We start from the raw sequence: 13,528 nt of genomic DNA on the forward strand, positions 1-13,528 counted from the left end.
CAACTTAACAAAACAAGGAAGTATATTTATGAACATGTTCGAATAACTCTAAACAAATTACTGTGTTAATCCCTCAAAAACATGCATAGCTGTTATATATATATATATATATATATATATATATATATATATATATATATATATATATTATATATATATATATATATATATATATATATATGTCATATGTCTCCTTTCATTTACTTTGAATACATAGCATCCTCGTCTTTATTAATCTGATTAGCTAGTGGTCATTGTGAAATGCCTACTTACATCTTAATAAGAATGCTGACTGTATTAATAGAATATAAAGGCAAGTCTCATGGATGATTCCCATGTATAGTCTTCTGGGAGTCTTCAAAATGTTTCATTATATGAGGATTACCGGCAATATCATTCACACAGCATATCATTTCAGATTTCTCTTTTCATGACATGATGGAACAATAGGTCTCAAATATAGAGAATGTAAAATGTATTTCTAGGTAATGGAAATCTACCATGAAATTTTGGTGTAAAGTGCATTTAGCTGTACAGTATTGTCATATGTATAATGTTACTAAATATATGTGTCAGTTTTATTTTTTCTAGTGTTTGAGGTTTTTTGATTCTCAGACCTGACTATGGTTGACATTGTAATTGTAGTACATTGTGCAAAGCATGGATTTTATTAAGTAAAGGCTCTATTGTGAGTCTCAGTAGGCTCAGTAAGACACTCTTGTGAAGGCTCTCACCACACAGTAGGGCACACACACTTCACTATGACCTCATCCCCAAGTATCAAATACATCTCTGCACACTGAATCTGTTGTATATATTTATATATATTTCTATTTTGAAGAACAACTATTTATGCCTTTCCCTCGAATCACTTTACATCCCCAAAAATCTTGCACCCTAGGCTGCTGCCTAAAGTATCTCCTAAAATATCTTACCTAACTTGTAAGTTAGCACTAGGCTCTCCTTAGATGAGTTATCCCTTTGACACCTTTTGGTTTGAAGTTGCTCAAGGCTTCTTCTGCATGTCTGGTCTCTATAACCTATTAGGGTCCACTGTCTGTCCCTAGGTCATCTTCCTAAACCTCTCATATGAGGGTACTATGAAGTCTTTCTACCTTACACTTTGTCTCACGTGGCTTTCATACACAGATACATACACAGATCCATACACAGATCAGAAATATCTGAGCAGTTGTGAAACAAACAAGTAAAAGCTATCATTCCCATTTATGTAAAGGACCAAGACCTCTCCTTAACTGGCCATTCCATGGCTGCATGCAGGTGTGCAAACCACATTTATTTTCTACATACTTCAAAAGACTTTTAAGTTTTACCTGCAGTGGCTTATTGTTATTCAGAACGTTATTCAGAGATTTTGGTACTTGCATTTTTCTAGCTAATATGTTTTCCAGATTTGGAGCACCCTGCCTAAAATTTATTAAAACACATTTGAAAGTAACCATCATTACTCAAAATACCCCTAGTATTACCTTCTGAACAACTTGTATAATATCTACACAGCGACTGTATACATGTAAACATGTACTTGTAGACTCATACAGTATAATGGTTTTATTATATTTGGCAGCAAAATAAAAGCATAGATGTCTTTTGTGGACTAAGCATATTTCATGCCACACAGGTGTCCTAGTTTTTTCTTAAAGGCTAACTCCACCTTTTTTCAGAAATTTTAATTTATGTAGCATTTTTGGTAATTGAAACCCCCCACGTAAATGCTATATTTTTTTTTCAGCCTAAACAACAATTTAACTGGTTGTCTCAGACTATACTCACATATTTCCAAACTGTCCTAATTTAGGTGAAATAGTCCTGATTTCAGGGTAGTGCCCTGAACACAACAGCGGACACCTTTGTCCCATGGATCAGAAGGTTAGGAGGTATGAACTCCCGATTTGAGGAGATATCTACTCAACTTTTCTGTTAGCATACACGTTAGGTGAGGGGCCTTAACATGAGAAACTAACTCCTATGGCGTACATACCATGCACATCCCATCATCTGCATCACCATATCTAGATAGAATAACTGCCCAGAAACACTTTCCTCATAATTAATCTTTTCATTTGCCAAGAAAAGGCTGCATGTTGTTACAATATTATGTGTTTAGTCTGTTGAGTCCGAACTGGCAACTTAATTAGCATAGATCCATAATTCACAAGAAAATTGCTCTATAGTGCTGATGAAATGTCTGTTGTGGTTATGAGCAGTATATCCAATGTAACTTACTTTATTAAAATGCTTTGCTGCATGATTAAGTGACATGTAATTATAGGAAGATTGTTTTTGTTTATAATGTGGATGTATCTTATAGTATATTGAATGAAGAGTTTGGTCAGTACATACTGACTGACGCGTGCTTTAAAGATATTTATACCTACTAATAAATAGGGTTTAATTAGTTAATAGTAATAAAGACCTCATTTAAAACTTGAGATCAGAACAGCTCACCACCTCAGATAAATTTGATAATATATGGAAAAAAATTCAGTGACTTAGAACCTGATTCATTAAGGAATATTAAAGAAAATATAGAGTTTTCTTACTCAAGTTTTCTGGACAAACCCATGTTGCAATGCAAGGGGTTAAAATTATTTTATTATTTTGCACATTGGGAAAATAGTGTCTGTTTTTTCATGTAGCACACAAATACTTGATAGTTTATTTGTACACTGAAATTTAAAGTTGAGCTAGGACATGCCCTACCCCAAATATAAATCTGCATTTTAAATTTACCTCCCCCCTCCAATGCAACATGGTTTTGCCTTATTTACTTACTTTTGCTTAACTTTCCTTAATGAATCAGACCCTTATACTCCATCCTATACCTCTCTGATATTTATATACCTGCTATGTAAAATGCCCTGAATAATGTTGTTGGGAAAAATCAATTGATAATTGTATTTTTACCATGTACCTTTGAAAAATGCTAAATATGTATGGATGATACAACAAAAACTTCAGACTTGTCTTGTTATCAATGTTTTTTATTAACAAAATCAATAAAAGCAATGTACAAACCAAACAACTGCAGAGATTATAGCGATTATCTTCCACCATGTACAAGTGTTAAATAAACAATCCACTAATTACCTTGTGTCCCTGACAGGATGTTCCCAACTCTAAACAATGAGAACATCCCTAACGTTTTGCATATATATTTATGAATGAAAAGCAGAGCTTACCTGTAACCCGAAGCCTCCCAATATGATATTGTAATCCCCTGGGATGCCCGAAGCACCATCTGGCAACATCAAGCTTCACAGAAGTTGCTTCTCAGAACAATACTGGAAAAAGTGACCTGCTCTATCGGTTTAACAACACAAGATGAGCCTGACAAAGGGATAAATCAATGGCAATACACCTACATAAAACATGGGCAATGTAATGTAGTTTTGGACACATCTATGATAGATTAATACAAGTAAAATGCACCCATAACATTTGTTATATGCAGCTTAGAGCAACAGTTAGCTTAGAGGTGTTGTCTGCACTTTCTGTGACTCAATAAAACAAAGTGTTTTTCCTAAAACCAGATTCTGCTGTAACCTGTTTTTTCTTAATCTTAACAATAGGCGTGTGAAAGGTGTTGATTCCCTAGAGTATATATAATATGCGAACATCCACCTATAAGAAATTATTGGACAGATGTACTAAGCACACCAAACTTGAGTTCTAACATACACCAATGAGCCACAACATTAAAATCACCTGCCTAATATTGTGTAGGTCTGTCAGGAGCCGTCCTCACACTTCCGTTAGATGCCAGGGACTATTGCCTTCTCCTTTTGTGCAGCCATGTCCCGTTGCCTAGCAATGGTACGCTTCTCCTCCTTCTGGCCCAGTGTCCTGTGGGAGCTTGCACACTACGGCCGCATCTCTGATGCTAGGCAACAGGCCACTATTGGACTGTCCTGTTGGTGGTCAGCTGCTTCCTGACTGCCGAATCTACTGCCCACCAATCAGAATCCTGCTTACTCTATTTAAGAGAGGCTCTGGCACCAATAGGGTGCCAGAGTATCAAGGTCCCTTTATGCTCCAGCACTCCAGTGCCTTATGACTGATCTCTTGGCTTCTGACCCAGCTTTACCTGACCCTGCACTTGGATTTTCCTTTGGGCTGCTTATATCTCCTGGTTTGACCTCTGACTTCCTGACTATGCTCCTGCTTCAACCCTTGGTACCTCGCATCCTGCTCACCTTGACATCGGATTGCACGAATACGTCTTCTCACCCACTACTACGCTGGTGACAAATTTGGATGACCGCAACCTTCGCATCTCTTGCAACAAATTCCAAACTTCCTTGCAGGGGTCCCTAGTGAAGACCAGAAGCATTTTAGACTCTGCACATCCTAGCTTAGTTGTATCAATACCAGCAAGTAGACTTCTGTCCAAGCAAACTCATGACAAGGTCCCCTCTCCAGGCCAAAACAGCTCTGACCCATCGTGCCATGAACTCTACAAGACCTCTGATGGTGTCCTGTAGTATCTGGCACCAAGACGTTAGCCGCAGATCCTTTAAGTTCTGTAAATTTGCGAGGTGGGGTCTCTGTCAGGCCGTAGGCCTTCTGAGGAGTACGATGGAGCAGAACACTAACCGGTATTAGCACCACTGAGCTAGCAGGTGTGGAGTCTAACGTACCCCTTGTACCCCTCCGCAAGGAGGTTTGACGGTGTAGTGTAGAAGGGTCAACGGTCCGGGTCGAGCCAATCGGGAATGCAAGGTACCGGGGAGAATCCGAAGGAATAGTCAACAAGTCGAGGTCACAGAACAATATGGGTCACACAAATAAATGGATAGTCGCCAAGCCGGGTCACAATGAAGAGCAGGAACAGTGGAAGCAATAATACGGGAGAAGGGAGCAGGAGAACCAGGATACAAGAAATAGAACCTGTTACTCTGGCACCCTAATGGCACAAGAGCCAAATTTAAATAGGGCAGAAAAGGAGGTAATTGCAGGAGCCAGGAGGCCGGGGTGCAGAGAGACAGGTAGCGTCCCGTTGCGCCCGACAGGACTTCCAGAAGCGGAAGACACAGTGCGTCTGTTGCCTAGAAACAGAGCGCTGCGGCCCAGAAGGCAGGCGTCCGTCCCCGACTGACAGGAGATCAGCGGGGACGGCACCTGATAGTCTCCATGGCTCAGGCTTGATTTTCCAGCACATACCACAAATGCTCAATCGGATTGAGATCTGGGGAATTTGGACATTTCAACACCTTGAACTCTTTGTCATGCTCCTAAAGCCATTTCTGAATAATATTTGCAGCGAGGCAGGGCGCATTATTGTGCTGATAGAGGACACTGCCATCAGGGAATGCAGTAACCTAGTGCTGGTACAATATATTCAGGGGCACCCCACGCTTTTTGTCCCCCTGATTTTGCTAGCACCAGCCTAGGTTGGCAGCATTAGGGCTGATTAGGATATTTTATTTGTTTAATTTTTTTTTTTAATACAGCAAGGTCCTTGCTGATGATGACCATCTTGCTCCAGGCAGGAAACAGCCACAACAGATACATCTCCCTTTCAGCATAGCACAATAGAGCATTAACACGCACATACTTTGCTATGCTCACCCCTTCTGCCTCTATGTGTGTAAGCGCAGTTTCATAAAAACTACCAGCTAGACGTACTTCCTACTCTACATTTGGCCCTGTATGTCTACTCAGGACAATGAAAGAGAGGTCCCTACCTAGTTGAACAAACACTATTGAGACTTTTTTGTATGCCCATGAGGACACCCAAAAGCACATCACTGGTTCAATGGCTATGGTTGGCTATTGATTTGTTATTATTTTATAAACTTACATATGGCTCTAGACAAGGCTCGTTTGTGTTATTTTTTCCTTTTACTAAAAATAGCATAACTTGCACCGGTGTTTTCAACTCTGCTGACATTGGGCAGATAACCCAGCAGTGGGGGCAGTCTAACCAACAATTACAGATAGGGTAGGTATGATATTTACAAAAAGAACCTTTGTTTATATTATGCCCATGTTATAGGAAACAAATGCACAAAAGGTGGACGACCCATCGAGAGCTTTCTATAGTGAAATATCAATGTAGATACAGTATTCCTGTAATTGGGTAGAAATAGTAAACTTATTTTGGTTAAGTCAGCAGCATGAGATGTTGCCAAACCAACTAGCTAATTGCACAGCATGGTGAAAATATTGCTGTCTTTTAATGGTTAGCAACCTGCTATAAGTTGTTTTTTACAGCGACTTTCCAATTCTCTTGGCACATCATGTAATCTGACTACTACTGAATGCTAAATACTTTGTGTATAGTGATTAACATAATGCTCCTAAGTTAGGCTTTGTGAAAACTCAGCAGTATCTCAGCTGGTGTAAAGCTTCTGCCTGTGTGCAGAGTGAATGAAGTCAATGACAGTCAGCCAGGAGTGCACTGCAGCTCTGGAGGAATTGCAGAGAGATAAGAGCATTGATCAGGGACGCTTATCACATCTCTCTCCTCTCCACATCTGCTTCCTCCTTATCCTGGTTTAGGTGACTGTGCACCAGTTATGACTAGAGACTTGTTGGGAGATCACCTCAGGTAAATACAGCTTTATTCCATCACAGTAAACTCTGTGTGCTATCTTATGCAAAATATATTTGATTTGCCATGTCATATTGATATGTACATTTCCGAACCATATTCTTTACAGAAATGTGGACATATAAACTATATTAACATTTGAATGCGCTATCACCTCCAAAGCTATTTTGAAGAAACAGCAACATGCGTTACTTGAAAACTAATCAGTTTGATGATTAAGCTGTGACAGACAGGCTGATTTTTTTTCCATACAGTAATGGTTAAAAATAACGAAAGCCTCGGTTGTGTGCGTCATAGCTCGGTGTGAATAGATGCTTTCCCTTTACACATTACCAAGGAACTGCCAATCAGCTTTGAACATTCCTTTATTGTGCCCAAAATATATTTCACAGGGCTTTGGGTGCTGACATCATCGTTGTAGGTTATCTCTATGCAGGGCTACACAAATACTAAGGCATGGACAAAATAGAATCGAGTAATTGTATTGAATCAAGTATCGCTGGCACTAAAAAAAAATCACTTTGGCAACTACAAACTCTATACTTACTCCCACTCTAAATGTTTGAACTGTTCAATAGTAAATGAGACAGGGATGTATTGTTAACACATGAGTCATTAGGTTAAGCAGTGGAAAGCTCGCTTGAGATAGATGGATTTGATTATATTCTTTATCGTAATTAAGAACAATTGCCTGTTGGTAATTGAATACAGAACATAAGCAACGTGACCAGAAACATTATTCAATACTGAGATCCCCTTCTTAATGTGTATTTGTTGGGAAAACATTTTTTTACTCTTTGAATAAAGACTGGGAATTATTTCCACACTCATAACTTTTAAAATAAAATCAATTCAGGTATACTGGGCATAATTAAAAGAAAATATCTATGGGATTTTAAAGCTAGGCAGACAGATTTACATTGTTGCTGTGGTCATGTGTTTTAAGGAAGAAAGGAGTTTAATTTGACAGTTGTTCAACTCAACCCAGGCAAGTGGTGTCCAAAAGCAACATTTTAATATCTGTAATATATTATGTTCTCTATGTGAAAGATAGCAGTGTGCCTGCATTGCAGTAGGCAGTGCAGTAATACATACTGCTTCAGTCGCATAGCTGTGTAGAAGGCATTCTTATTTGCATGAAAAACAAATGATATATTTGAATTAGCTTTGTGACATACTGTTCTGTATTTTACGCAAACAATGTATTTCCTTTTAGTTTTACTGTTGACTACATGTACATTAACAATTTGGGCGCTTATACAAACAAATAATATTAAAACATGATCAGTAGTCAGTAAATCAGTTAGTAGCACACACTTGTTTCTGATAATTAGGTGATCCTGGGGCTCCATTATAAAGAACCCAGTGAACCATGACTTTTCTGTTTTGCAAAACAATAAACTTTGTAATTTAAAAAACAGATGTGTCTTAAAGTAATGCGGTGCAACAGATATGAATCAGCCTTTCATATGTCTATACCTATGGCTTATTGTGTTTTTGTAATTAATGTGTGTGTGTGTGTGTGTGTGTGTGTGTGTGTGTGTGTGTGTGTGTGTGTGTGTGTGTGTGTGTGTGTGATGTATGTATTTTTGTCATTTCTATGCTTGTCAAGATGTCAACTAGCCAATCTACTATGAAAATTATTTGTTGTCATATGACTGATTATAACATGAATAGCACAGTATTTCAGGCAGCCGCAAATCTAAACTTTCAGTAGGAATTCACCACTGTGAGATTTGCTTGCAGCACGCTAATGCACCCTGCCACACTGCAAAAATTTCAGTGGGAATTTCACAGCAAAACAACTGTAACATTTATTCCTCACAGGTTATATAGGTGACCAACCTTTTATATATATATATATATATATATATATATATATATATATATATATATATTTACAAGTGAACTGAATAACATTGATTGTCTTGTTACAATGACACCTGTCAAGGGTGTGATATATTAGGCAGCAAGTGAACAGTCAGCTCTTGACGTTGACATGTTGGAAGCAGGAAAAATGGGCAGGTGTAAGGATCGGAGTGACTTTGACAAGGGCCAGATTATGATGGCTAGACAACTGGGTCAGAGCATCCCCAAAACGGTAGGTTTTGTGGGTAGTTTCCAGTATACAGTGGTTATTACCTACCAAACCAAAAGTGGTCCAAGAAAAGACAGCCGGTAAACTGGTGACAGAGTAAATGGCGCCAAAGGTTTATTGATGCGGGAAGACTAGCGCGTCTGGTCCAATCCTACAGAAAAGCTACTGTTGCACAAATTGCCACATCTTTATGTGCAGCTCTAAGTGAAGCCCCTAGTTTATAACATAGCTTTTACACAGTAAACAGATGCCATTTGTTTGTACAGAAAATATAACTTCACAGTAAGTTTTCCCTTCATGTACAACAACCCATACACAGATCATAGACACACAGATCATCCCTTTCATACATACCAATGCTTCATAATTAACATTCTTAGGGCCTGTGCACTCAACTGTTTTCAGTATATCTTTGATGTACCAAAACTACAGTCTTTTTAAATATTAGGTCCAGGCAATTTATTGTAATATTAACCACTCTATTTGTTAAAACGCTATAAACAGAAAAACGGCTTATTTTTGACCACATCTGAAAGGAACTCAATACTTCCAAGAATTACGAGTTCTAAAGTCATTCATATAGAAAAAAAAAGGAATGTCAGTGGTAATAAATGTAATAATGAATTTCAGCATGTCAGGGAAAAAGAACATCTAATAACAATCCCAAAAACATTTATTTGGATGGGGATTATGCAGATGTTTGCTTTTCTTTTTAAAATGAATGAGCCACAATATTCTACAACGTGTGAACAGCATTGCCTTTTAGTACATGAATTATTATCTCACAAGATTACCAAAAGAAAGGACAATGAATTGAGTTTAAAAGGCATTACAAATGAATCATTATGTGTAAATATGTCACATTTATGTATATTTAATTTTACATATGAATAATGTACAGTTGAGCAGTGGCTTCTCTTTGGTTAAAATCCATATCCAACAACAGATTGATCTGTGAAATGAAGTTAAAAACACAAGAGAACATGCATAGTATAATAATATATTATATGTGATCCCAACGTTGGTTTCTCCTATGGATAGTCCAGTGCTCAAAAGCCATGGATCAAATGGTTGCAGGATCCTCTCATTCTCTCTTATTTAGTTGTATAGGTTATGTGTTTCTTTCACAGAATGCAGCCAGATTGTGACAAGGGTAGAGTGGGGGATCTGTGTGACAAGAAGAGAGAGGGTTGGGTAATATGTGAAAAGTGTAAGGTGGGGGGTACGTCTTCATTTTCCCAGGGGGAGATCATGGTGGTTAAAGACCGCCAATGGCCCAACGAGTGTCATTCACAATTTGGCAGTATAAAAGGATGGGCATATAACAATTATAATCCATACACATAACATGATCAGCGGCAATATTAATTAAAAAGATTTACGGACAAGGTCCTTGTTTAATTTACTAATAATAATAATGCGTAACTTGTTCTTTACATTTCTTTATTTTATTTGTGTGCATGGATGATATTGAGTATATATTTTGTCTTTTAGTTTTACTACTAGTACTGCTAACATTATTGGACATTTCTGTTACTTCTTGGCATATTAATACCGTTGACATGTTACTGAGCATTACTACTATTGGTGACATATTTCTTTTTATTTATTATTTATAAACTGTATATATTGCTGAATATTACTGTTACTGCTGGCACTACTAACACTGCTATTATTGGTTATATACATTTTTGGACATTAATTGGTTATATACATTTTTGGACATTAATGGGCACTACTAAGACTGCTGACATATTATTGGACATATTGTTGCTGCTGGCTTATTACTGGACATTACTAGTATTACTGACATCAATATCCTGTATTCTTTTTTATTATTCTTTATATAGCACCAACATATTACACTGTGTTTCCAAGAGAATGTTTAATCATTCGCAACAGTCTCTGACACAATAATAAATAAATACCACACACTAGGGTCAATTCCATCAGAAGGCAATTATCTTACTAGTATGTTGTTGGACTTTCAGAGGAAAGCAGAGTACCCAGAAGCAACTGACGTGGGACTATTTATGTGTACAAAATCCTCATAAATATTGCCCAGGTTGGATTGGGGAAAAAAATAAATAATAATGGGAAAGTATTATATTGTAATAATGCATGAGATTAATACTGCTAGACATGTTATTGGGCATCATTGCTGCTGCTGTCATACTTGTCCCAGGGTCCTCAGTGCTAATGGTTTATAGTAACTGTAACCAGAATGTGTTAACAAGAAGGAAATCTACGCAAAAAAATAAACTCCATGCAGATGGTGCCCAAGTAGGAATTGGACCCTAGGCATAAAAAATATGCAAAATTAAATAATATTCACAGTCCATTTATATATGTATATTAATCACGGCAGCCACCATTGGATATAAATCTTAAAAGAAAAGCAGTTCACAAATATTATAAAATATAGACAGAGATCCAGAGCCTTGTGGTACTGTTACAATACAATGTGTTATATAAGGTTGTTAATGAGAACAAAAATAAAGAAAACCACAAATGTATTCTGATCTCCTGCAATTCATTTCTTACACAATTACTTTGCGTGCCAGTAACCATGTGAGAATCAGTAGGCAGCATTAAAACAAATACACGCAGTCTGCTGTGAAGATTCATTCATTAATCATCTGTAATTGAGACGAATACACAGATACAATGAGCAGACAAGCACCAAAGTGTATCAATTAAAGCAAGAATACCACCATGATCTCCCCCTTTAAACGAAGAAATAAAGAGGTTGCAAAGTGCTCACTGATTATGCTATGTCATATGCTAAGGACAGATCTGCCTCATTTTAAATCACGGCTACAACATCTGTTTGGATGGGGACACAGTGATGGATTAAAATGATCTGGGGCCAAGGTCTGTACTTCCACCATGGGCCCCCACCTTACACATAAGTCTCACTATGTGTCAAACGTACCTGGCTTACACTGTTTTCACTTCATATGCTTATGGTATATTATGCCCCCAACACTCCATCCCCTTTTCAAATACCCCCACCTTGCCCTTTCACGTATGCTCCCCACCCTCCCTCTCTGTGGTCACATATGCGATATGCTCTCCACCACTGTCCCCATATTATCTTCATTTATTTATTTTCGTGTTGTTATTACTAACAGAGCTGTTAGATTTTCAGGTATACCTGAAACCTGCATAATCCAGGGAAAGCTGTGTTACAGAGAGTAGAGTTTATGCAGTTGTAGAACTCTATGAATTAATATGTCATAATGGTATGTATTGCATATTCATATTCTGCTGTCTAACACCCACTTCTTCTTGTGTTTCCGTGGATGGATGAGTGGTTTGCACAGATCAACTGGCAAAACCAACCAATCCCCTAACTATCTATTTTTGCTTCCCTTGGTCTTCAGAGAAAACCCATACTGGGCTGCCCTACCAGACAGGCTCACTTATGTGATTCTATATTCAGCATCTTAATGCAACAAAGTAAAACCGCCTATGTTTGCCAGGGAAGGAAGATTCTGCCTGTAGCTCTTGTGCTAATGGTAATAACAGGCTGGATTTAAATGCTAAAACATTTTGGCAAGGTGATTTCGCCCATTTGATATTATGCTTCTCACGACAAAAACAAATATATAAAAAATTACAAAACAAATCAGTGTACCTTTCCCAAGCACTGCATACTTAACGAGTTTGTGCAAGTGTCCATGTTGTATTTCTTAGTCGTAACACAAGAGGTAATCTGGGTGCATTCTGTGATTCTACATAATAGCCAACAAAGCAAAAACATACATACTATAAGAAACACATAACTATGTACTGTATGCCCAATTTCTAATCAATTTCTCAGAATAGACTTACAAACATTCAGATCAAATTGAAGAAAAATGAAAAAATATTTGCTTGTATGTAACATACATAGTATTGAGTAGTACCTAATACTAGCAAGTTATCTGAGATGACAGGTATTATCATGGTAACATCATGGCATGGAAGAAAGCTCTGCATTGGAGGAAAGTTATCTTCTACTGTGACCCTGTGATTCATGCAGCACATTGTTTCAGATCAGGCCTCAGCTCAGAGTCACAACTAGCAAGCTGTGGGCCCTGGTGCAGGGAGGCAGGGAGGAGGGAACCGGGGCCACCGACCCTCTGCATCTGTCATGCAGGGGGCACCATTGTTTACATGGACCCCGGTGCAGGGAAACTGCTGCACCAATGGTAGTTCCGCCACTGCCTCAGCTATATATCACCTACAGATGCAACTAGATTGTGTAGAGAACAGTGGGCAGCAAAAAGGTATATCTCAGACAGCATTACTTATAGAAATCGAAAAATACATCTAGTAAATTGTAAGCACTTCAGGGTATTTTCACACACCTACTTGGAGATTTGATAATGTTGTTAGCACTCAGGGGAGGGCTGGCAAATTTTATCCCGGGGATTAATACTCAACTCAGCAGCCTATTTTAAAGGAAAAAAATGCAGGTGGCCCATTGACCCAGCCCAAGGTAGCCCACTAAGGGACCAGCCCAGCCTGCCCCTGTCAGCACTCCTTGTCATATGTGGTGGAAGTGCCCACAAATCTGCTAATGTCGGCCTTCTATCCATAAAACATTCATAGACATGTGCAGCACATTTCACTAGAGTGTGGATCCGGGTTGGGTATGAAATGTCAACAGTGAAAATGTCTACACCATAAGATCAACAGTCAAAAGGTTGACACAGTAATAAAGTCCACAGTCACAATATCTACAGGTTCAGAATGTCAACACAGTTAAAAGTTCGACATGTAAAACGTAGGCAGGGATGTAAAGTTGACTTTCAAAATGTCGACATAAATGACTAGATTGAAAATGGAAATACATGTAAAAAAAG

General features: G+C 38.1%; 1 protein-coding gene across 3 annotated transcripts in view; it reads left to right on the forward strand.

The window, feature by feature from the left end:
- Positions 1 to 13,528, forward strand: part of PHACTR1 (phosphatase and actin regulator 1) — a 353,512-nt gene that overhangs the window by 80,771 nt on the left and 259,213 nt on the right. The window contains exon 1 of one of the 3 annotated variants that reach the window (XM_075213083.1): positions 6,406 to 6,574. The exons of the other annotated variants lie outside the window; for them this stretch is intronic. The gene's annotated coding sequence lies outside the window, so the exon portion shown is untranslated. Of the gene's footprint in view, positions 1 to 6,405; positions 6,575 to 13,528 lie in introns of those variants that run through there. 3 annotated transcript variants of the gene reach the window in all.

The sequence above is a fragment of the Mixophyes fleayi genome, chromosome 5, assembly GCF_038048845.1.
Source record: "Mixophyes fleayi isolate aMixFle1 chromosome 5, aMixFle1.hap1, whole genome shotgun sequence".
Taxonomy (NCBI): domain Eukaryota; kingdom Metazoa; phylum Chordata; class Amphibia; order Anura; family Limnodynastidae; genus Mixophyes; species Mixophyes fleayi.